The 27,944-nt window shown below is 28.3% G+C and overlaps 1 protein-coding gene across 1 annotated transcript in view; it reads left to right on the top strand.

Moving 5' to 3' along the window:
- Nucleotides 1-27,944, top strand: part of LOC129965843 (dopamine receptor 2-like) — a 242,491-nt gene that overhangs the window by 48,996 nt on the left and 165,551 nt on the right. Inside the window, exon 2 of the mRNA XM_056080061.1 lies at nt 7,190-7,227. The gene's annotated coding sequence lies outside the window, so the exon portion shown is untranslated. The remainder of the gene's footprint in view (nt 1-7,189; nt 7,228-27,944) is intronic.

Below are 27,944 nucleotides of genomic sequence, written 5' to 3'. Positions count from 1 at the left end.
CCCATTTGAGTAGCGCCAAGAGTTATGGCGAGTGTATGGTTGCTGATGCTGTTGCGCCAAGTGAGTCTGACGGCTCTGTGTTGCTGCGCCAAGTGTGTCTGACGACTTTTTGTGTTGCTGTGTCAAGTGAATCTGACGACTTTGGCTTGCTACGGGGTAGATGGCGCCACGACAGCTGTACGAAGGCTCATAGTCCGAGGTCACCAATGTAGCGAATTGGTACCAGCGAGGTTAGAACTTGGGACCTTGTGGTTCGCAGCCCATTAACATGTCCACAATACAAAAGCAATTGTTCGTGTAACGTAGCTGTTAACTGGATTATAAGCTTTCACTACATGTTATATCTTAGTTTTCTTAATATAAATAATAAAAAAAAAACAAGAAGTTGTATGGTTGTTTTGCAGGGTATTTTTTTGTCATTGTTTTGTGATAAAAAGCGCCATCTATGATGAAAGTTAGGAAGTTAGGACTCTCTCTAGTAAAGGATAAGAATAATTACACCTTGAATAGGATGGTATTACAACTGGACCAAATACCTAATTTTTAATATATGTCAAAACGTTTTAGTACACCTGTGTAATGGTAGATATTTCAAAGAGAATGGAAAAATTCACTTCTTACAAAATTACTCAAAAAAATTTATGCTGACTTCAAAAAAATTAATCTTTTAATTTATCTATCTCTTCATTTTTCAAATTTTTAAAACTAATTTTATTAAAACACATTTCACGTTTTCTTTCATAGTTAAATAATATATTTTTTTAGAATGAGCTTTTGGCATCAAGGCAACTTTGGACATATTTGCTCCTGAAGCTCAATCAACACTATATAATTATAAACTGAATTAATGAAACGCATCGTATTTTAAGAAAAGAAGCTTAGCATTGCTTATTTCTTGCGTTCCGGAATTCTTATTTATTCAATTATCTGTTTCTTGATGAAATGCTCGTGACGTTAATTAAAAAGAGTGCTAGTGTAGGAGAATTTTAATTTTTCGTTTTGACTCTCGAGGCTTTATTTGAATTCATCTACTTAATTAAAAATAATACTTTTATTTTTCATTTTGAAACTTGGAACTAAAAATCAATAAACTTGAAATGTTTATTGTAAGGAAAAAAGGACATATTCAAAGAAAATGTTTTTTTTTTACACTGATATATCGTTATTTCTACTTAAAAATATTTATCATCCTAATGTGTGATTTACTAATAAATTTCTTATTTGTAAATCTGAAATCAAATTTATTTCTGTAATTTATTAAGTTCATATGTTTTAGAATTCTAAACTCAAATTTCAAATAATATTGAGTACAAGGAATCTTAGAATATTTATTTTTCAATTCCCGGGTGAGGGAGAGTGGGTGTGAATCTGTTGTAGCCTAGTGCTGCAACAAACCCCAAATTTCTGATCTAGAATGTTACTATCCTAGATCCAATAATCATAAATAAGGTCTAATACAAACCATATCCAACCAAATTTTAAAAGAAAGCATTTAGAGGATGGTTGTGGAAATTGGCATACAAATTTGAAGAAGATACTTTCTGATAACGAATTTAAATAAGGTATCAGATGAGAAAGAAAGAATGGATAAATAATCGAATGACCATAAGGATGAAAAGAAAAAATAATTCTTATGTTTCATCATCAAAATGATTGTCTTTAAAGCCTATTAATGTTTTAATTTCTTCTACATATGTGAAATCTCATTATTACAAATATGAATTTTTAATAGATTTTTTTTCACTCTCTTGCTGATCCGCGAAATTTCTAAAATTCTGTACTGTCATGTTTCTCTATAAAAATCCAATATTTTACTAATTTTAGATTTTTTTTAATTAACTTTTTCTTTTTTTTTGGGGGGGGGGTTATTGAAATTGTGAAAAATATCTAATTTTAGATTCAACAATATGTTGTAAAATCAAAATGTAATTATTTTGATGATAAATTATGTAACATACATTAAAGATAAGAAATAGAAGTAGTTAAAAATAGTATTAATTAACATTCTTTTGAAAACTCATTGTTATTAATGTGCTAAAATTCATTAAAAGATTATTTTTATCCGAAATCTGGATTTAGTTACAATATATTGGACAAAATGAATATCAGGCAAAAGAAAAATCTGAAAATATTTCATAAAAACATCAAGAAGTTAATTTTATGAAGGAATTAGGCATCAGTAAACTAATAAATTGAAGCCCTATTTAAAACCTGTTTTAAAATTATTTTTTCATAGTTAATTCAATAATCTATAATGTATTACATTTTGCAACATGAAATGTTTCTTTTATGTATTAATATAAGATTAATAAGGATTTTAAATTTTAACAAGTATAAGCTTTGAAAACAAGATTGATATTTTATAGAGAATAATTAAGCTTTTAACAAAAATAAAATAATATCGAAATACTAATTGCAAAAATTATGAAAATATTACTAGTTGGAGCATGCTTAAAATTTATATTGACAACCTTCAGTAATGTAATCCGTATAGCAAAACAAAACAAAAGCTTCTGTTAACTCTTTTATTAGTTTTAACAATTGAGTAAAATGTTTAATACTTATATTGCAAACCGTTGCTGTGAGAAAACCTAATTTTCTATATCAATTTATTAATCTGAATATTTGAATTGTTGTTGATAGAGTTTTTATTTCTGTCTTTCATCTAGTTTAAGATATCAGTGTAAGTTTCAGTTGACAGACATCTGATTACTTTTCTTGTCACTTGTATAGTTAAACAGATATGATAACGGATAAAAGCACTCTAGTAGCATAAATCTTTCAAACAAAACTTGGATCATTTTATAACTTCTTTATGTAGATATTATCTGATGACATTTGCAGCAAATCATCAGATCAGTTTAGTCTTTATTCCGCTGAATTTCAAAGCCGAAGTAATAATTTTATTACAACTTTCTTTGAAATGTTGATAGATTGCATTCCTATTTATATATAAAAAAATGTTCTTATAGTTTTTCTTTGGTTTATTGTCTTTTATCATAGGAACTTCTCTATTAAGAATATTTTATATTAATAGAGGCATTTAAATATTAATTGAATCTGTTTGAGTTACTGTTAATATGCAAAATCTGTCATAATAAACATCTAGTTTTTAGATTAAATCTGTTGGTAAATGTTTATGTTAGAGTAATGTGAAAGAGATAGTGAAGTTACATATTATGTTTGTTATCTTAATATTATATCTATCTTATCAATGTTATGTACATAATTTATCTAACCAAAAGAAATCGCAACTCTTTTATCATTGACGTTGTAGATATAATGAGATCAAATTTCTGAAAATAATTGTTTAGTAATTAGAAAAAAAAAACTAAAATCTCATGAATTGCAATTTCTGTAGTTATATATAAAAACTTTAATGAAATTCTAAGAATCAATGACTAACTCACAAGAATTACAGTTTTCATTTGTAACAACAATATTTAGTTCATAATGTTATTTTTTTCAGTGCTGACGTATTTCAGCACTGAAAAAAATGCGTGCCGGGTTTGAGTCCCGGATCGAACATGGTTGTTCTTCTGGCGTTCTATCTGTGAGGTGCGTGAATGTGTCCCTCTGTGAAAAGGGGTTGTGCAAGCGAATGTGACGCATGAAGTAGCTAAGTCATACTCTGAGACCTAGTTGGAGCTACTGAAAAACAAGAGACGCTCTCTCAGCTTAAATCGCTGACAGATAAATGTCAGCAGGCTTGTAAAGTGCCGTAAGTGACAACACATCAACAACTTTTTTCAGTTATAGATTGAACCGAAAATCACAACTATCGTAGTTCGATATTTCATTAATCTTTATCATCACTTTACTGAATACATAACACTTAGTGCAAGTTTATGATATAAAAAAAAGAATCTAATTAAAAAGGAAAGTTTTAATTACAGTATATTGATAAAAAGCGTTTCAACTCAATAAATTAGTATATATTACATTTCATAAAGTATGATTTGGTATGTAAGATTAGCCTGAAGATGCATGAAAACTACATTTGAGTGCTCATTAGCAAGGCAAAGTAAATAGGCAGTTGAAAGTCATTCTTTAAACTTATTTGCCACACACACACACGCATATATATATATATATATATATATATATATATATATATATATATATATATATATATATATATATATATATATATATATATATATATATATATATATATATATATATATATATAATGACATTTTAAACTCTTAATTTAATCTTAATTAATTTCCAAAACTTTATAAAACTTTATTTTAATTTAGTCCATAGTAAAATATTCTCTTATTTCTTGATCTCATTCCACGGATGGAGCTGAGTAAAAATTACTGCGCAATCAATCTACGTCTCATTAGAAAGTGATCCCTTCGGTACCCTTGAAAAGGTGTCAAAAGTCACCACATGTTTCAATTGGTGCGTGGCCGGAAATCCCATCTTATACAAGACTAGTGATCATTTGTTCGTCCCTTTTTGCCCTTCTTTCTTACTTCTGCCTTTGTGTCGCTCTGCGTCTTCTTGTAAATAATCATGCTTGCCTCCCGAAAGAAAATAAAACGAAATTAAAAATACAAAGTCTCTTCACTGCTTCTTAAACCTGCATTCAGCTTCAACCAAAATACCAAAATAATGCACACACACACACATCACACGCGCACACACACACACACACACACACACACACACACACACACACACACACACACACACACACACACACACACATTATATTATATTATATATATTATTTTTCTACCAAGGAATTACAGCCCAAAATTCAACAATAAAATATTTCTTTTAAAGAAACTTTTGCAACTAAAAAATTAACTATCCCCCCTGAAAACTGTACTTCCAATTTTATTTAATGGAAAAAAAATACTAAATAGATTATCCCAGACACACACACGAATTGATTGGAAGAAAACAACTCTTTCCAACTCCGACACCAAATAAACTTTTATCTACAATTTCATTTCCAGGACGTGTCCTCCCAATCGATTTAACCTTGTGTACACCTCTTATTTCCGATATCAAAGCTCGAATCTCGTCCCATCTGCAACGAGTCTGGGACAAAAAGACCCTTTCCCGCATTCCGGGACAAAAGTTTTTCCACGTCGTCCATCTTGAACACCTGGCAATGAGTAGAAACCAAACTTTGTTTCCTCCTGCCATTGTTTTTGTTCAGAAGAGGAAGAAGTTTGATACTCGTGTGTTGTTGCACGAATGCTTTTCTCTTTTCTACCTCCGTTATAAATGCCTCTGGACCAAAAGTCGTTCGCTTTCCCGTGCATTAGCCTTATAAAGCGAATATATCAGGCTCTTTCCGGAAACTTTCTGAGTAGCGCCTGCGAACTAAATTGATTGCATATATTATTGAGAACATTTGCAATTAGATTCTCATATATTATTTCCGTTAGTTAGGTTCAGATGTTCTTGTAATTAGCTAGTTAATGCAAATGATATATAATTGAATTTCTTACTGATATTTTTTTGTGGAATCCAATTACTTAATGTATTTTATAGCTAATCTTCATTAGCATAATATATATTGCGAGTTTTAATTAACTTACAAGTTAGCTCGTGTATAACTTTTGGAACTTTCGAGTCACCCTAACAAACCGTTTTTTATCAACAAAAACTGGGGATCAAATTAAATGGATCCAACTTTTTGAAGTATAGTTTGAAGTAAAATAAATTTGACAACACAGAATCAAACCTGCACTTTTAGTGTGCTTGAAAACGTAATTTTTATTAGTTAGGTTCAAAAAAATCTTTTGATAACTTATGACGTATATATTTCTTATAAATTTTAAAATTAAATCAAATGGATTAATATCTGTTGAATAGCGTATCATTAAGATGATGATTCGTATAATATTAGTTTGCACGAATCATCATCTTAGTGATGATTCGTGACCTAATTACTTAGGTCACTTTCTAATCAAATTGATCAAAGTCATTAGATCAAAAAGTAACCTAATAACTTAGGTCACTTTTTGAATATTGAAGACTATTTACGAAGAGATTATGTTATATTTTCATTACATTAATATCAGTTTCTAGCATTGGATTGATTATGACGGTTTGAAAGAAGACATTTTGAAAAATGTATGAAAATGACATCTGTTTTCCTTTTATATTCTATCTTAATTCACTCATTAGTCGTGACATCTAGTGATCATTTAAAACGTGTAACGTCTGATCACATATCGCAAGCACATAAGTGATCGAAATCCCTATAACAAAAGTTTGTTTTTGTCCAATCTATTAAAAAGTATAAAATGTAGATGCAATCTACTAAAAAGTATAAAATGTTTAGCTAAGTTCTGTGAAAAGAAGCTATAATTTTTTTTCCTCTGTAGATATATGTTCTTTATCAATGTGGGGTGTCATCGAAATATTTAGAATTTTACAAACACAGATTTTTCAAACAACTAATCCATACATCGATATAATATCCAGATTAAAATATCTCGAATGCAAAAAGAATTTTGGATTCTGAATAAATGGTTGAAGAATTTAAAATAATTGATATGACCTTCTCTCCTAACGTTAGATAAATACCCTCGGTTTTTCGATGTAGTTATTTCAAGATGCAATCAATCTTTGTCAATAATTCTTACTTTATATTAAAAATTATGTTTTAATATTTTCAAAAAATAATAAGACCTTGAACATTGCAAGCCTTTTTTTAAATATTTATCAATAACCTTCAGAACAGAACAACTTTCGTTTCATTTAAATGGCATCTCAACTTCACAAAATGTTTCACGGGCACGAATATAAAATGGCGGAAATTGAACAGACAAAAAAGAATTTCTTTCAACATTAATTTAGATTTTAAAAAAATTTCCTTTTGTTTGTGGTGATTTTGCATTGTGCTATAATATATGAAATGCATTTTATTGCAATAAATTCAATTTTTATTTCTTTAATGAAAATCTTATTTAAATATTTTGATTAAAGTATACGAATAAGAAACAATATCTATATATGCATAAATATATTCGATTCATTAGCAGTGTAATTTAAAGTTATATTATCCACAGATAACTGGTTATTTTCTTTTGTAATATTAATATTTTCAGACATATTATGTACATTTATATTCTCTTCTATGCTGTGAAATAGAACCTGAACTTTCTGTTTTTAAATTCATTATTCTAGCAAATTAATGTTTATCATTTCTTTTCAGAAGAAAAGATACCGTAGCTATTGGAACGACAACGGAGTGTGAGTATTTTATTTTTTTCTAAGCTTATCCATCCACAACTCATACATTATTTAAATTATGCTTTATTAAATTGCAAAACGGTAGAATTTTGCTTAATTTTGAAAAATTTTGGAAATATTTTATATAATATTTGTTCTTTTACGTGTAAAATTTCCATTTAAGTAGTTAGTAGGAAAGTACTGCATTGATTTCTGTTTTTAACCAATATATAAACATTGTAATTCAAATAAAATGTTGTTTGTCATGTTTTATGCATGGAACTTAAAGAAATATATCATGGCATACTTAAAAATACATTATATCTTATTTATTTCTTTATTATCAAAATTTAAATATATATATATATATATATATATATATATATATATATATATATATATATATATATATATATATATATATATATATATATATATATATATATATATATATATATATATATATATATATATATAATGAAAAGGCAATATTCAGTTTTATGCATTCAATTTTAACACGATGAAAGTCATGTCATTTATATATAAATAGCAATGACATTTTTTACGTGATAACTTTATTATTATTTTTTAAAATTATTTCAAAGCACATCTGAGAGTCCGTGATATTTTTCATACTAGATCTTGTCATTTATTATCTTCTCTATATTTCTTTAGACCTCTTTTAGTTTATCTCTTAATAATTTTGTTATTTACTAAAATATTGAAAATAGGATAGTTGTCCATATCCATGCATAAGCGATCTCAGAAATTAAATTAAGATAAGATAAAAATTTTAAAAAAATATTTCTTGTGTTTCATTTTATATAAAAATATATTATTTATTTTAGTATAATTTTATTTGAATAAAACTGAAAAAATTAATTTTTGAAAATCAAACAACATTTTTTTTTGCAACTAAACAAAATGGTGAGAAATTTAACACGACCTGATAATTGTAATATCAAAATATCTTTAGTTAATATATCTTAAGTAGCATAATTTTCTGTTAGACAATAGGTTTAACTGAGTACTTCTTTAATTATATTGTAATTAAAGAAGAAGCAATAGTTATGTACATGCAATTAAGCATGCACTTAATTTTTCCACCATATTTACTTTTCTTTATAGTAGTTGAATAAATTAACATATTTTTGATGAAATAATACCTTGTCAAATAGCAGAAATTAAAACGAAAATATCGGAATAATTCCTTACTCTTATAAATATCTTTAAAATCTACCAATTACATTATAGGATTTCATTCTATAAACAACTGAAAAAGGAAGCGTTTTTAGAATAAATGATGATGGCTTTAATTTTCTGTAGTTTAAGTTCTCAAGATTTTCGGGGACTCCTGTGTTGTGTAGTTACATTACTGATAACTGTCCATAATTGTCATTATTGCGTTTCTAAGATCAATTCTGGAATAATGCTCGTTTAATAGTGAAATGTTTCTGGCAACAGAATAATTATAGCTTGAATACATTGGGCACGATCCTTGTGAAAAACTCATTATATAAACTAAAAAAAAATCTGGTAAATTTTCACCAACAATTTTTTGCACCACCTTTTGTTAAAAGGCGCTGCCGCTAGTCCAAATATGCTGTTCCAAAGTACAAAGCGAAATCTGTTGGTGCACGATTTTGGAGCATAATATTTTCTGTACATGCAAATTAGTAAAGATATTGTACCACTAATCCGTAGATATTTCATTTTTTCGCAGAACGTGTCTATTTCCTGTTCAATTATCTTTTAAAACAAATCGGAATCTTGTCGAGTCAAATCATTTTAAATGAGATGAATGGAATTGGGGATTGATGATCATATTGATGAATATAATCGATGATGAAAATAAGTAATATTCAAGCACATGTCTTTGGAATCGATGGAAAATCTCATATCCTAATGATAGAAAAACAACTGCCAGTTTGTTAAACGAAATTTCTTTTTCAAAGAATATTCTTCCTTTTCAAAAGAATATTTTTTTAGATTTTATTTTATCTTAATGTAAAAGTTAAAGATAATCAAAGCACTGACACATGAAAGGCTTAATCTTCCCTAAACTAAATCGTACTCTCAAATTAAACGCGTTAAAATTAATCATCTAGTTCAAGGATATCTACACTAGAATGAATAAATCTGGCTATGCGGAAATAAGTAATATCACTCTTGGAGAATTGGAATGTGAGCGTCATCCAATTTCATGGGGTTGGCCTTTTCCATTCAGAAGCATGGGATCCTTACTGCCAATATTTCACAATTAAGTACTACTACAATTCCCGTGTTCATTGTAGCAGACCAACACCCAATGAAGTACGGTTTCTACACGGAAAGTATCACGAGAAATTTATCACTAAAGAAAAATTTGAGTACTCTGATGCACTTAAGGGAACTGAAACACGAATCATTCAACCATTTCCTTATTTATATTTTGATGTTATTTTTTATCTTGCTATCATTTATGTCTCACATGTGGAATAACAGATTTTCTGTAACAAAATGTTACAGAAGTCAGTTTTGTTTCTATAGTAAAGAATATTATTTCAGATGCATTAGTTGTTATATTTTCACATATTCTTTTCAGTTTTTCATATTTTCATAACTGGAAGTTGAAATTATAAAATTCCTTTTTATATTATGTGTCTTATGCTCCATTCAGACACGGCATTTTTGCGAAAAAACACATTTTATTGTTCTTTCGACTTATTCGACCTTTATCTTAGCAATCTACGTTAGCAAAAATAAAACAAGTTGGTTTTCAAATTGATTAAATAACTAACATAATTATTTGACTTCAGAAAGTGAGAAATAAAATAGCAAAATAATAATAAACAGAAATCTATTCAATGTTTGTTTATTTTTCAGCATCAATTGCACAAATTCTTGATGCTTTTTGTAGTGATTATAATATTTGTAAGTATTGAAAATAACGTTCTGAAACCAATTCGTAACGCTCAAAATCTAAGCCATTATTAATAAAATATTTAGTTGCTTATAAATACTGGCAAACCCTTATAAAAATCTGCATAAATATGAGACTGGTTAAATTTTATTTTTTCAACTTTATAAATACTATTAAAGGGTAGGATATTTAATAAATGTGCACAATAAATGAAATCTAATCTCTTGCATTTTAAAGTTCAGCATTCATTTGAAAAGGTCATGGAGATCTATTATTATTCTTAGCAATCAATTATCTTATTAAAAATATGATTGCAAAGTAATATAAAAATTATAACTATTTCTTGTATATTAATTGATAATTAATAAGTTTTGCTAGCCTCTTTTTTAAAAGAATTTTTTTAATTCATATTAGTTGTTTCAAGTAACTTTAAAATTGTTAAAATTCATATTTAATTCGATAATGATTTTTTCTGTAATATTTTTTTAAAAATTTCTTCTACATTTGTTTTTTCAATCTTAAAAGTTTTTGTTATATAAACTATCTATATAACGTTATGAAAAGCTTCATAAGATATTCGAAATTCGCAACGTTTCAATATACATGGTCTAAACTAATATCTGCTAATGCCTAATAATGGAGAATGTGAGCGTGTAGTTCCAGTGCTATCAGACATATATATTCTGGGGCACATATATATTCTGAAGAGCGAAAATGAGCATATCTGATCGAATTTCTTGTAATCTTAATCAATTAGAAATTAAGCGAGATTTTCACATTTTCCCACAATAACATTCGAAAATATTATTCAGGAAAAGGATTTGAACACGATTTTAAGATAAGAATAGTAGTTTTAAAGGTATCTGTTAGCTCTCAAATAATAAGAATAGCAATTTTGAGGATGTTAGTTAATTAGATTTTCGTTTCAAATTTCGGTAATTTTTATTAAAATTTAATTTGCATAATTTTAATATTTTTTTTTTGTTTCAAGAAGAATAAAATGTTTTCATTTTTTTTGTCAAATATTTAACCATGAGATTTTCTTTTATTATTAAAAGCTAAAGAAGAAAATGTTCCTTTATTTCTAGTCGATTCCAGGTGAAGAATAAGATAAAGAAAAGACAATGCGCAACTAAAAATTATATTACCTTGATATTAACGCTTTCAATGACACTATTCTGCCTCATGGAATTAGAGACCATGCTCGTGAACACAATAAACAGGTCAAGTGGAAGTAAATTTAAGTACACGAGCACACACACACACATATATATATATTTATATATAGTTTTAATACTTAGCACAATTTGGTTCTTAAAAAAAATATTTTGCTGAGAGACTAATGAACATGAAGTTATGCATAAGATATTAAACTGAAATTAAACAGTATCAATCTTCCTGGTAACGATGGTAACAATAAGAATTGTTTATTATAATTAATCAAAATTAGCGTTCAATAAAGAATATTTAAAAAAAACTATAAAATCTGTGATTCATGTTTCATTTAACTGACAAATACGTTTTAGAAATTTAATATATCGACCAGACTTCCCTCAAACAAATAAATTGCTTCACATTTGGTGGAAACTGCAGGTTGAAGAAATAAACTCAATAATTTTTCAAAAGGAAACAGTCGAATTCAGAAGCGATTTGCGCCTCACAATTTTGGGAAAAACACTGAGGTTCTGAAAAAATCAAAATAACAGCAATTTATTTTATTTTTCTTTCTTTGTGAAGTGTATCAGATTTTATACTGTGGATCAATCCTGAAGGAAAATAAATATTTTCTATTTTATTCACGATGAGTTGATTGCCAAAGAAGAGACAAACAAAAGCTTAAGAAAGCCTAAGAAAAAAAATGAAATGACATTTCATCACGGTATGAAATTAAACACGAAGAGTTATTTTGTTGTATTTCCTTTCAGGAAATGTAATTACTACGACCTCACATCTCAAAAAGTCCTTTGATTTAAAAAAGATGTTGCTGTTGTTTTAAGTGAGTGTGTATTCGTAAATCCATTTAGATTTAAAATTTCCGAAAAATTTTACATGACAGACATGCAAACTAAAATAAAACTATTGATGTAAGCAGAACATATGTAGCAGTTGAAAAGTATATGCAGATCTTTAAAAAAAATCAATTATTAAAATAAGAGAAAATTTATTATCTCTTTAGCCAAAATACTGTCTATAACAGATACAATTGTTTTTCAGTTCTGAAACTGGAATTTATATCCATTTCTATGAAAAAATATTTGGCTTTCAGAAAAAATTATTCTCTGTTTTTTAAAAGTAAATTTTTTACCTCGATATTAACAGTGAGTTTACTTACAGTTTATTGAGTCTCTTGAATCCTTCATTTTAATGAATCTCTTAACTTATTAAGTCTCTTTAGTCCTCTAGCTTATTGAATCGCTTGAGTTTACTTACTATGACAGGGATCACCCGCGGGGGTACCTCGAAATGAGGATGAGATGCTTCCAGCATGGTGGTTGGAACTCGCCACCCTGGAGGATACACAAATAGGCGGGGAATCTCACTCCTCCCATCGATGAAGGGGCGTACTTCCTTCGGGGAGGGTTGTACCGTGGCCGTTGATGGCCCTTAGGACTCAACCACAGTTCACGCCAGTGTTGCTGCGGCGGCGGTCTATGACTACTTACTATGACAGCGAATGTTCGCGAAAGAAGTTTACCAATGGTATGCTGTTAAGGCTAAAATTCGCCTGTGTCATACGGTTTTGCCAAATTTTGCCAATGGGATGTGATTAACCGTGCCCACCAAGAATGATCATGGATTACATCACAAATACCATAAATTCGGCTGCACATTAAATTCATTATCATTATTATTTGAAATATATTAATTTGTAAATATTAATTGCTGAATGTGAAATATAAAAATTGTAAATTATCAAAACTTTTGCTGACCAAAAAATACTCTGAATTAATAACGTGTTCATGTGATGCATGTTATTGCATCACTTTAATATTTTTAAATCATTGAACATCGTACCGTAAAATGAATAAGTTTCTAACAGAACTGCAAAATAAAAAAAAAGTTAGATGTCAGATGCCTTGCACAGTAACAAGTACCTGAATGATTAAAGCATGAATTCCGTATCATAAACTTGATTATTTTACCTGAATATATTACTGACTTCAAACAGTGTAAAAATCCCATTAAAAATTATAATTTAAAAGCTTTGAAAAAATAAATTATTTCACATATATTACAAATTTACTGCTTCGATCCAAACTGAGGCATTTAGGAAAAAAATGTATTACTGGACCGCTACGACAGCAACACTGACAGGAACGGTGATTGAATCCTAAGGGTCTTCCCCGACCACAGTACAACACTTCCCGAGGGAAGTAAGTCCCGTCATCGATAGGAGGTAGCCCCCCCCTCCACACACACATACACACACATTTTCTGTACACACCAGGGTGGAGGAAACCAATCACCATACCAGCCTGCCTTCTTATCGTCATTTTTGAGGTTCCCCACCTGTGGACCAGTTAAATGGCATATAAAAATAGTTCATAAATATATAAGACTATAGTAGCGCAAGATACCAATAAAATCGCAAAGAATACGATAAAAAAATTCTATGTCCATATTTAAGAATTTGTTTTATGAACAGAAATTCCACTGGGAATATTATGACAGGATTCTTTTTATTGCATTTCAGGTCAATTAACTTCCAAACTAGTTTTAGAAATTTATTTTGTAAGTTAATTTCTATCAGACAAATAAATTCTTTAAATTCGGCGGAAACTGTGTGTTGAAGAAATAAACTCAATAATTCTTCAGTAGGAAGCAGTAGATTCAAAATAAATTGCGGCTTACAAGCAGAATAAAAAAAAAGTGAGATCTAAAGGAATAAAAGTAACCATCATTTGTTTTCCTTGCTCTTCCTCACATTATTAGATTTTGTACTGTGCTGATATTCACTGCTCAAAGAAAAAAGGTTACTTTCTATTTTAGTAGCGATGAGCGGATTGCAAGTAAACAAAAGAAATTGAAAAAATAACTAAAACTTAAATAACATTTTGTCGCGACATGGAATTAAAATACAAAAAATAATTTCTTCATGTTTTCCGACGGAAAATAAAATTATTATTTCCTTACATCTAAAAAAATGCTTTAGTTGCAAAGAAGGAAGGAAAGAATTTTCTTTTTGTGTATATAATTCCTTTAAAGTTTTGGTTTCTGTAGAATTTTTAAACTGGAAACATACTTGCTAAAGTAATTCTATTTATTTACGTCATTAATGCTGTTTTTTTACTTAAGAACTGAAAAAAACTTTTCTGACAGATAAATTTCGGCAAATTTTACACAATAAAAATATAGCTATTTATCTGATAGATGTATGGTTAAGACTCCTATAGATTCAGGTACAAACTTTTATACATTCTTTTTTTTAAATGACTTGTTTCATGTTTTTATAATTGGAATAAATATTTTTTTTTTAAATTCATTTCCTCCTACTTTTGTTAAATTTTGAAATTAATTACTTTTTATATTCCTTATGTGTGTACAATCTAATAATACTTTCAAAGCATCATTATTAATAAATCAATAATTTTAATTAATTTTTTATACAAGCATAACCATTTTCTCGCTTATTTAACTAAAAGCGCTTGTTTGAATATATTATAGCATTTAAAATAAGGAACTATAAGTTCCAGTCTAAAAGACAGAAAATAACAGAAATAAAAGACTCTACTCTTTAGCACAGTACTAAAAATGATTTTTTTAATAGTTTAGTTAATTTTTTTGTATACTTTTATGATTAAAATCAGTTTTTAAATTCATTGAGAAATTAGAAATAAGTAATAGATGAAATATCACATCATTGTCAAATGCAGTTTCAAATTAAAAAGGGCTGTTATATTTGTTAAGACTCTATAAGTAGATTTCATTAAGCGAAATAATTGTTCTAAAAGAAATGAACACCTTTGATGACTAAGTCATTTTTATTTTAAGAATTCAATTTTTTGAAACGGCATGGATTCAACTTTAACGTTATTTACTTGAAAAACAGATTGACCAGTAAAATTCATTAATTTAAAAGATTAATAAGCACACGTTTTAAGAAAATATGATTTTAAATACAGAAATTTTAAATAAAATATTTAAGTATTAATTCTTATAAAATTCTCATAAATTATTAATTCTTAATAAAACGCTTAATTACAATTCTGTATAGATAAATAAATTTCTATAAATAATTCTGTATAGATAGATAGATAAAATTATCTGTACTGAAATTTTAAATAAAAAAGATGAAAAATGCTGTGTACAGGGGCAAATGTATCAAAATTCTATATTTATAATCGAACATTTTGGACAGCCAAGGTTGCTGGTGGTAAGGTTTCGTTTTCGGAACCGCAGGGTTTCATGTTCGGGTCCCGATTCCACCGATGAATTGTCGTGTAAGAGGATCTGGGGCACATAAAATCTATCGGAGCCAAACGTCCTCCCGCTGGTATGGCGTGGAAGTTTGGAGAGGGGATGTCAGCTCAGACGTCATCCTCGTCACCTGAATGCGGTTCAAAATTACGTGATCCGTCCCAAAATAGCCCTAGTGTTTCTTTAAAACGAGACGTTAATATAACTAAACCGAACGTTCTGGCAGTACATTTCCCAGGAGAGAGGTCCATTTTTATATTTCTGTTTCATATGATTTACTGGACTGACAAACACATTTAAAAATTTTAGAATTACCCCAAATTCCACCAACAAATAAATTGCTTTACCCATGGTTTCAACTGCCTGCTGCAGAAGTAAATTCAATAATTTTTCAACAAAGAATCAGTCGATTCGGGAAACGAATTGCGGGTCTACAATCAGAAAGGAACACCTTCAGTAAGGGAAATAAAAGTAAACCGTCATTTATTTTGTTTTCCCTGATTTTCTCCACCTTATTAGATTTTGCACTCCGGCTCGCTGGAAAAGAAAAAGAGATATTTTCGTTTTTATTCGTGATGAACAGATTGCCGGTAAAACAAGAGGGTGGGAAAAAAGAAAGAAAACTTAAACAACACTTTGTCGCGACATGGAATTAAACGTAAAGAGTTATTTCGTCGCATTTCCCGTTGGGAAATGGAATTCTTATAACTAAACAGATCTTCAGAAATCTTTTTGCTAGATAGAAAGAGTAGGTTTCATTTTTGTGTTTTCATAAGTCCTTTTAAAATAAGATGTTCCAATAAATTTTTAAATAATAGCAGTTTTTAGTAATATAATGTTATGTCTATAGAGTTGCTTCCAAAGTATTGCTCTTTTAGATAAATGGAAAGTATAAACAGTTTCAAAAATACTGCAATATTTTCTAATTATGTACAAACAGCTTCAGAAATGCTGCAATATTTTCTTATTATTTACATGTTGCGTAGAATAGATGCACTGTAGTTTCATGTTGTACGATTTTCATTTTATTAGGCTTAAGATCAAAATTTGGTTGTTATTTCTTCCAAAGTAAAATGATTTCATTTGCGATACACTTCTCTTTTCCACGACATAAATTCTTTATTTCAGAATTTATTAGGAAAAGTAATATAAAAAACATTAACACCAGAGCATTAACACCAGAATATGTTTAAAACATTAACACCAGAATATACTTTAGAAAAAGTGAAATGATTAAATTTGCAATTTTTAACGAAGGTGATGTTAAAACTTCCTCACATTATTCATATTAAATACATATGTCAATTTAACGTTTGGATAATTTTAACTCGATGCAAGTGGAAAAGGCACTTAATATCCCTTCTTAATTAAAAAGAAGAAAAATTACATATGCGATAAAATACGAACTTACAGCGGTCATGTGACAGTAAATTGATTCCACGAATGTAATAACAATTGAGAAATAAAAAAAAACACATTAAATGAGTAAAAAAATCAATTTTTTTCAATCAGATATATCTTTATGAAACTGATATAGTATCTATAATAATTAATACGATAATTGAATACAGATTTTGAAATTTGCAATTCTATATTTTAATTTTTTACTTTCTCGTATACGCAGTATAGGGAAAAAGTATAGTAGTAGTAAAAAAAATCTAACTCGAGATTTTAGTGAATATCCACGTTTTAGACCTACCTGAGTTCGAAGAACGCATTTTTAGAAAATGTCCGCCTGTCTGTCTCTCTGTGATAAAAATAACTCCAAAATTATGGATGTTACACATAAACGGATAAAATATGGTGTACAGTTGATTTCTATCAAATTTTGAGCAAAATGAGCTCAAATCAAATCTGTCTGTCCGACTGTTCGAATATAATACAATACGATAACTACAAAACGAAGAGGACTAGATAGATGAAATTCGACAGAAAAACACATCTATATCTAGACACCCAAAATTTTGAGCCAAATCCAGCAAGAGTTGACCACCTGTTGGTGGTTTGTATTTTCAGAAATACATAAGCGCTATAATTCAAAAATGCAATAACTTAAATATAACAAAATAAATAAGAGATTTTAAGGCTACAAGTAAAATTTAGAGTCAGATTTTTGTTTAAATTGGTTGAGAAAAATGTGTCTAAAACTTATATTCGGTTTTTGAGTACTATTAAGACATGCCAGGGATTAATCGCCAGAAAATTCACCAAGGATGACCGATAGATTCAATAGAAATGCTAAATCCACGCCAAAGATTAATATTTCGTAACTTGTGTGTGTAACTATGATTAGAGAATAATTGTTTATTAGAGAATATGCCAGAAAGTTTTGGAAAGACCTCCCCCATTGGTTTAAAAGTATTAATGTAAAACAAGGCTCAATACTGGAACAGGAAAGATAACAAATACCATATCAAAATTTTACATCAATCTAATAAGCTTTCGGCCGATATGTTTCTTTGAAATGATATAACAGCTATTTAATTAATTTGATAATTAAATAACAATTCTGCCGTTTCTAATATTATATTTGATTTTTTTTTTAAATATTATCTTCAGAAACAAAATTGAAACAGAAAAGGTATGACAAATACCTTATCAAAATTCTTCATTTAATGTAATTAAGCGTCCGGACCATGTATTACGCTAATAAAATGTTTATTATTACATTTATAATCCATACTTCAATTAACTAGCAAATTCATTTTAGAAACTTATAATGGCCTTCAAATCCCATCAAACAAATAAGTTATTTCACATTCGGAGGAAACTGCGTGCGAAGAAATGAACTCAATAATTTCTTTGTTGAAAGCAGGTGGTATTGAGGACTGTGGACTAAAATCAAAAGGAATAAATAAGAGCTGGAAAAATAAAAGTAACTATCGTTTATTTTATTTTATTTGCTTTTCATCACCTTATTAGATTTTGCGCTCCGACTAGCTGGGAAAGGAAAAAGAGAATATTTTCTATTTCAGCCGTGTTGATCGGATTGCGAATAAAACAAGAATATAGAAAAAAAAAAAAAAAAAAAAACATTTTCATAACATCTTGCCGTGCCATGGAATTAAAATGCGAAGAATAATTTCGTTGAATTTCTCGTCTTGAAATAAAATTATGAGTACCTGAAACTTCAAAAAGACATCCAGTTATAAAAAAAATGATTTTTTTTAAAGTTAATGTAATTTTTCTAAGATATTCGTTTTATAAGTAAGACACAACACACACAGAGTTTAAAAATGAAAAAAAAACAATATTATTGAATTAGAGAAGTACATTAATTCAAATTTAATTTCTTATACGACTAGAAATATTGACAAAAATATCAAAAATATTTGATGTCAACCATAGTTTTATCTCCAAATTTTTATTTTTAATATTGATTATGTTTTGTTCCCCAAATTGTGAACATTTTGATAAGCAACCATCTAAATCGAATTCCCTTCATAGTTAAATATAGAGTTGAAAGTTAACATAATGAAAAAAAAAAATCGCCAATTTAATTTGATAATTTATTGTATATTTTATCATAGAAAATGGACATGGAATTACATCGAATGTCACTCTTGTGTAGGTGCTGGCGTGTGGCCCTCTATATGCTAGCTCGTTTGATTTAAATATGTCAAACTTGGAATATATATAATTTGGAGCTTGGCATGTACACCTCGGTGCATTTTTTAAAAAGTTTTTAATTAGAAATATAATAAAGCCTTAAAAATTTTGGCGTTTTTTTGCGATTGCTTCCAAAAATATTGCAATGAAAAACGATCTTTATATAAGCTTTTGCACGAAATAATTCTTCTATAATTAATGCATTACAGAGAAAGACGTGACATTTCAGAGAATGGAGTATAATGTAATAAAATATTGTGAGATTATGTAATACATATTCATAGGATTTATATTAAATCATTTTATTGTTTATAATACTCCATTTCAGTCATTTCAATTCAGTTTCATTAAATGCAAATCATTTTATTTCAATTTTGATCTTTGAAAACGTGTGTTGATTGACTTGATTGTCACCATATATATATTGACTTGTAGATTAGATCAATATATAAAATATAAGTCAATATATTATATATTGATAATGTTAAACGTATTTCACAACTATTAAAATCATACAATTTCAACGACACCATCATATAACAAGCGCATTTTCAAGACGAATTTCTATAATGATTATCAAAGTAATTTATTCACGTTAAAAATATTGCGTAATGTGTGATTATTTCCTGGAAGTCACGTGATGAAAAATCTCACATGAGTTGCGAAAAATGATACTTTAAAGGATATTAGTATTTAACGAAACGGCATTAATAAAAAGAAATGTTTTCTCATTGTAAATTCATTACACGTGGATGCGTTTTTCGTAACTTCCGCTTGAGGTATGTTAACCGTAAAACAGACAATGAAATCCAGTGTTGCTGATTGCTATAACTTTTTATCTAATGACGCAAAGTTGTGAAATTACATGGCAAGAATTCTGCTAATTGGATTTTAATTTATGCTCCGAACTGTGTAATGGGAAAACACACACGAGGACTTTCATAATTACCATATTGTTGAAGGAAAAAAACACCCTGTTAAACAAATGGGTTACATTACAAATTTAACTTTCCATTTTTATATTTTGTTTTAGGAAGATGATTACTTTGAAAAGTTGATCTTTGGCTAAAACTTTGAATCCTTTTTGAGAAGTTTTCGTTATAGAAGCGTTTGAATTTCGTTTCCACTTTTATCTTTTAGAAAGTTGCATTCATTTTTACATTTGAATAATATTATATTTTAATGATATCTTGTAAATTCTAAGTTTTGGTAAATGCCTTTCTTGAAAACCCTCATTAAAGTTTTAAGCATATTTTTTTTATTCGACTTCGATAATTTTTTTTTGTTGTTGCTTCTGAACTACAAAATAAGCGCTCCTTCATTTATTGTAACAGTTTATAATGTGAAAAAAAAATGAAAATGCAGTGTGTTATAAATGAGTCATTCCGTTGTTTCAGTGATTATATATAATAAATAGTTTTAGTAGTATATCTGCTGTTTTTTTTCCAGAAATACTAAATTTAGCTTTTAATTATTTCCTAATAAAGCATAAATATTTATTTTTATATAAAATTATTTATAGTTACACGATAAGAAAATTTTACTTTTAAGGTTGTTCAAATTCTATTAATGAGTGGTATGTCATAGTCATGTATAAATATACATTTCATAAAATGTTCCATGCAAACTTTTGGTAACCAAATTTGATTATATTCACTTTTATTACACAAATCCATGTACAAATATCCATAGCTTCAAAAGCAATTTTAATTTCAATTTGTCTGACAACTTAACTACCATCGATGGTTCTTCAAAACTTCTTTCGCTTTCTTACATAGTTCCTAAAACTTTATCCAAATCTTGTAAAAAAAATTGAGTTGAAGAAATTACTTTTGTGCACTTTTATATCTGCTGATGTAGAGCGACATGGATCCCCTTCTGCCCCCTCCCCCCAGATACATTTTTCTTTGTCCGCGGACGTAGAGTGATATTCCAAAAGCAAAATTTGTGAGGACGTGCTTTCAAAAGTATTTTGCATAGCAGTAAGAATATGCGTTATTAGATATTGATTCGTATGCATCAGGTCTGGAATTCAAAATGCAATTCAGTATGCGCTACCTCCATACAATGGACTCACGGGGGGAGAAAGAATAAAATATCGACAAAGGCGTTCGCTCTTGATTGCGCAGTTCCGCCTCTTGCTGGAGCTTTTCTTCCAATATTTAGCATACTAGAACTACACGCGTTTCTTTATGTATGAATATACGACGGAGATAAAGAATTTTTGGAGTTAACATTTTTTTTTTTTTTTTTGCTGAAACATTGAAGATTTAAGTTACTCTTCTCGATGAAACAAGATGAGCAAACTTAATGTGTATGAAATTCAGTTTTATTAATATTGGAGTGATTAAATTAAAATTCCAGTTCAGCAAATCATTCATTTTATTGCATGCATTTTAATTTTAATTTATAGGAAACAATAATTTTAATTAAAAAGTAATTAGATTATTAGAAAATAAAGGAATTTATTAAATTGCTGTAAAATAAATATGCGATTATGGTAAAGCATATTTGGAATTTGGTTATCTTCTTTTAGTAAAATCATTGAAGATTCTAACTACGCTTCGCTTTATGACAAGATGTACAAACTAATGTGTATGAAATTCAGTTTAATTAATATTGGAGTGGCTAAACTAAAATGCTGGTCAAGCAAATCGTTCATTTTATTGCATGAATTATAATTTTAATTTATATGAAACAATGATTTTAATTAAAAATTAATTAGAGTTTTAGAAAATATAGGAATTTATTAAATTTCTGTAAGATAAATATACGTATATGATAAAGCATATTTGGAGTTAAGATTCTCTTTTTCAGTAAAATCATTGAAGATTCTAACTACGCTTAACGTTATGATAAGATAAACAAACTAATGTGTATGAAATTCAGTTTAATTAATATTGGAGTGGCTAAATTAAAATGCTGGTCAAGCAAATCGTTCATTTTATTGCATGAATTTTAATTTTCATTTATAGGAAACAAGAATTTTAATTAAAAAGTAATTAGATTATTAAGAAAAGAATTTTATTAAATTATTATAATATTTATGTACGATTAATTTAAAGCATATTTGTAGTTAAGACTTTCTTCTTTTAACAAAGTCATTGAAGATTCAAGTTACATTTCAAGTTGAGCTAGATGGATGACATTTGGTATACGGTATTCAGACCCATTTGTAGATTTCTATCAAATTTTAAACAAATTGGTTCAGAGGAAATCTGTCTGTCCTAATGCAAGTTAACACGATAACTACACAACAAAGAGAGTTAGATAGATAAAATTTGGTATATTGATTTAACTTTTATAGTGTAGACATTTGAAAAATTTTTGAACCAAGTCCAACAAAGGGAGAACCATCTGTCATTCTAAACTGTCAGAAAAATGTAAATGCGAGAACTCAAAACACCATGAGTTAAATATATAAAATTTGGTATGCAATTTTTCGGTTGCAAATGTAAAATTTTTGATTAAATCGGCAAGTAAAAATTTGTTTAAAGCATAAATTTGATTTGGGGTTATTATTAACCACATGCCAGGGAAAAATCGCAAAAAAACTAAATATCACACAATAGATTCAGTAAAAATTGTACGCCAATTCACACCAAAAGTTAGTATTTCATAATTATTGTAAGCCAATACCATGGAAGGCGTTCTCTGAGATAACATTTTTATTAAAAGGTTTGCGAGAAAGTTTTGAGGAGACTACTTCCGCTGGTTTAAAATCCCGATTTCGCTAATATACGATAAAGAAAAGGAATACATGGGGTTAGATTTTTCTTCTTTTTCCAAAAGCATTAAAGTTTCGCATTAAACTAGTTCAATTTAAAACTAGTTCAATTTTAAACTAGTTCAATTTAATTAATAGTGGAGTGATTTCAAATTAAAATATCGGTTAAGAAAATCATTCACTTTAGTACTGAACTTTCATTTTTGTTTAAGGAAAGCATCCATTTTAATTTTGAACTAATTAGATTATTAAAAAAAATGGAAGATCTTTTCATATGAAAATCTTTTTCAGTGTTATTTTTTTGCGGGGGTGCTTCAGTATTTTTATAAATTGTCTTTACTTTAGACATTAATTTGTTCTGAGTCTAATCATAATTGTAGATAAATCAATGGCATAAGTCATCATGAGTTTAATGGACATCTTCTTAAAAAATTCTCATTGAAACAACTTAAAAACGTACAAAATAGCGGCATTCGAAGCTTCAGAACTTGACCAGTTTGATTTTTGTTTAAAATGCTAAGAGTCCCAAAAATATTTTATGAATAAGAATAATGGTGTCGAAACACACTGCTTAGAAACTAAGACAAAGAAATACTTTCAGCAAGGAATTATATACGACATTATATATATATATATATATATATATATATATATATATATATATACAAACGACATATATTTTATTTCTCTTGCATAATTTTTACCGATGCGGAAACCTATAAAAATTTCTAACGATTTAGAAATTAGACAATAGAGTGGACATCGTATATTTGTTATACTAAAATTAATGCATTGAATCTATTTAATTTTGTTTAAAATCTTTACATTACATGTTTTTTAAAAATGATCATAGTAGAATCCACAATCAATATAGAAATGTATGTAAAAAACCGTCATTAATCAATAAAAATTACTGATTTAAATTTTTTAAAAAATATTAGTAAAAGTATATTTCACGAAATGGAATCAAACTGCATGAGACTGCAGACAGACATTTATGTACGGAGTTACCACCCCAACACCGTGCGCGAAGCACATCGTTGGTGACTGCAGACAGACAGTAAGTGAAATTAAATTACAACTTGTCTGAAGAAGTCAGATATCACCATCATTATCATAAACTTGTAAAAGTATAAAACCTTTATCTTTTAACTATTTAGACATAAACCAACGAAATAAGGACATATTTTCTTGAAAAATATACATAGAAAATTTTTATGTATCGTCATTTCAAAAGCCATTTCCGCTAACAACGAAATAATATATATATATATATATATATATATTTGAAATGGATGCGTTTGTTACATTTGCTATTTATGCAGCGCCAAATATCCTGTGTTTAATTCAATTGGTTTTATAGAACGTATATTTCTTTTATTAATAGCTTAAGTTAAACTCTGGCATTTCCGATAATAGAGTCTTAAATGACTTTTATCTCGGCAAATTAATTTATTCACTGAGTTATATTAAATATAAATTAGAGGAAAATTGCACTGAGTATGATTTGTTATATTTATAAGGTTAATAATGTTCGAATTAAGGAAGAAAATGAGTTCTATTAAGAAATCTAAGAATATTTAAAAGGCTCACGAAGTCTCTTCAAATTGCGAAAAATGAATACATTGCAGTAATAGGTTGTATTCTTCTTAAGAAATTTTATCTATTCATATAGAGTGACTAATCAGATTAGTTTAATTACCTTTACTAAAGTGGTCTTTCACTTGATATCAAATCTTAACAAATCCATGTTAATAAAAAAAATTCCGAGAGAAAAGAAATCGAATACATATCAAAAGAAAATTCAGGGATTCAATTTGAAACTCGAAGTGATATATTAATTACTTCTCTGTCAGAAATAAAAAAAACGGAAGTAAAAAAAATCCTACGTGGAGCGTTTATTTGTTATAAATGATAAATAAGTTTTTTGCAAATTATTCTAACTTAACTCCTCTAGTGCTATAATTGTCTCCCTAAAACATTCTCGCATGCTCTTTAGTAACGGTGAATTTCTGTTTTAGACACTCTTTTTCCCAAACGATGGAAACCAAAATTTCATATAGAACTACTCTTGCAGTCACAAACTAGCATATTAAATTTGATATAGTTATTGCGTTTTTTAAGTTATAGCTTTTACGCGCTTCGGAAAGTAGACGAGCAGAAGATCAACCACTTGTTGGATTTGGCTTAAAATATGATAGGTGTCTACTATATAGATATTAAATCTGTGTACCGAGTTTTATCCATCTTATCTAGCTTTTTTTATAGTTATCGTATTAACTTATATTCGAACAGCCGGACAGACAGACTTCCTCGGAAACGATTTTGCATAAAAATTGACAGAAATCTACACATTAAGACCATATACCAAATTTCATCCTCAAATACCTCGTATCCCTCATTTCATTTCTAAAAGCCTTTTTAAGCTACCTTTGTCACAGACAGATAGACATTTTCAAAAAATGTCTTTTTCGAACTCAAGGTCGAAAACATGGAGATTTATCAAACTCTTGTGCTCCAATTTTTTTAACAATTACACTCATTTCTCTATATTTCCTGTATACTTTCTCTATACTTACAATATACATTTCAGATATGAGAAAGTTAATTAAAAGTGTGAGCGACAATTTTCATTTAAATTATTACATTTGCTTTATTTCAGCGTGACTAATTATGTCAAAAAATTTCTAATAGTTATTCTGTGAATGTTTTAAAATTAAAATCATATAAACTTCCAAAATTCTGTAATTATTCTGAAAATAAATGTGTCCCACAAATGGGTTATATTATTCTTGAGACTTTTTACATTGAGAATGAAAGGAAGTTTATATTCACAGCTCTCTAATTTGATAAATCTAATTACTTCTGTTAATGTGATCGCATGTTTAAAATCATATCTTAATATGAATCTTATCATATATTTATAATACTAAAAAGAAATAAATAAAAAAATACATTTTTTTATTCATTTTGTTCTGATTGATGTGATTAGTTTGTCTCTTATCTATAAAAAAAATATATAGAGAGAAAAGTTTGAAGCGGAAGTGAAGAATGCTGTCAGGCACGTCAATCTCAAATAAAAGATAGATCTGTCATTCATTGTCAGAGGAGGTCAGTACCTTTCAAAGTTGCGACTTCGGACTCACTCGCAGAAAGTCAAACAAATAGGCGAAAGACATAAAAATAGCAAAAAGTATCTTTTGTGCAAAGTTTTTGTTCATTTTTTTTAAGATCTAGATAAAAGGGGGGGGGATATAAACTTAACAGAAATGAGAATGAGATCCTTTCAGGGAGGGAAGATCAAAGAAAGTTCGAAGAAACGAAGTTTGTTGGATTTCAAAGAGTTGTGGGCTGTCGGCAACATGTATAGTTTCGTTATAAAGAAAAGACGAAGAAGATCTACCGGAATAAAGGGAAGTGTCATTTGACGATAACGAACTTGCGAGAGATACTTTTTTTTTTAAAGTTGTAATAAATTTCATCTGTCAAAAGATAAGATCCTTTCTTGGAAAGAGTTTGGAGATATAATCATTTGATGTGATCTTGGCTCTAATGATAGAAAATTTCAATTTTTATATCATTTTTGTTTTTACTTTAGAAATAAATTGGGAAGAGACTTATAAATTCTTGGAAACAAGGATGCTTGATTTTTTTCATTCAGATGTAATTCATAAATCGTACCCAGAATAATCCATTAGCGTAATCTATCATAATGTTTTTGAAAATATTTCAGGCATTTGCTCATGCACAGATTATAACACATAATAGTATTTCCCAATTATGTTGTATAATTTGAAAATATATATATATATATATATTTATATAATGGTATTCCATATGTATAAGCGAATATTTATTTACAAAAAAAATTAAATCAGTTAAAATTACTACACGAAACAGCATATTTTAGACTTAATCAGTGTTTTTTGTTGTGTTTGACAAGCTCGCTGACGAAATCAGCGATTTTAAGCAAAGGAATCGTTTCTTGTTTTAGTAGCGCCAACTAGGGCCAAGAGGAAGTCTTAGCTACTCACGCATCGCGTTCGCTTGCACAACCCCTTTTTAGAATGGGGCACATACACACATCTTACAGAGAGAACAGATGAAGAACAACCATGCTCGAACCGGGATTCGAACCCAGGGAAGACGCGCTACCCCTTTGCCAGGACGCCGGCATTTTGTTTTTAACTAATACAATAGCAATTAACCCTATACAACCTGATAATGATGTTTTAATTCTTTTTTTCAACATTAGTTCATGATTGGATATGAATGAAAAATTTGCTATTGAATGATTTTATCTGCAACTCGAATTCAGAAACATAATGAATTTATATTTATCTAACTTTTTCTTCTTCCAAAAAGGGATTCTAATTTTTTTAGAATTGGAGAGGAAAATGACATGTTTTTTAATTCTAAAGTTTTTATTTTTGGGCAAACAATGCTCTGTTTCCATCTCTGAATTTTAGCTTGCCCAATCTCGGATTGCCGAAAAATATTTTCAATATTTTTCAGAAATGCATAAATCTAATTTTTGTATTCTCAATCTATATCGAATATGTAAACTATCCCTATTTTTCATCTGTAAATGTTTCTGTGAGAATATTTATATCATAAAATATTTAATGGGGATTCTTGAGCAATGTTTATTGATGTACAACCTGTCAGTCTTCAATATTTTACACATTTATTATAAATAGATATATAGTTTATAAATTAAGAAGAAGGATAGAAAAAACATTCAAAATATTTTATGTAACTAAATAATAATAATAAAGTAGCAAGTTAAAAGTTTTACGTACGCTTAAAATAAGTCAATTCCAGTTTATAAATGTGGAAAGTTGCATAAAATATTAATACTCATAGTTAAGAAGTGCTAAATTAATTTTAATGTATTAAAGTTAAATGAAAATTTAGGATACATCAAAGTGCTTTTATTCAAAATATTTTATGTCACAAAACATTTATTATATTTCATTTACCTATACATTTTGCATTTTTTTTTCATTGACTATTATCGAAGCACCTGTTAAATATGATGGTAAGTTACTGTAACAGATATTTAAACTTCATTGCAGCTTA

Source organism: Argiope bruennichi, chromosome 4 (assembly GCF_947563725.1).
Source record: "Argiope bruennichi chromosome 4, qqArgBrue1.1, whole genome shotgun sequence".
NCBI classification, from domain to species: Eukaryota; Metazoa; Arthropoda; class Arachnida; order Araneae; family Araneidae; genus Argiope; species Argiope bruennichi.
This window is presented reverse-complemented; position numbering and strand designations above follow the sequence as displayed.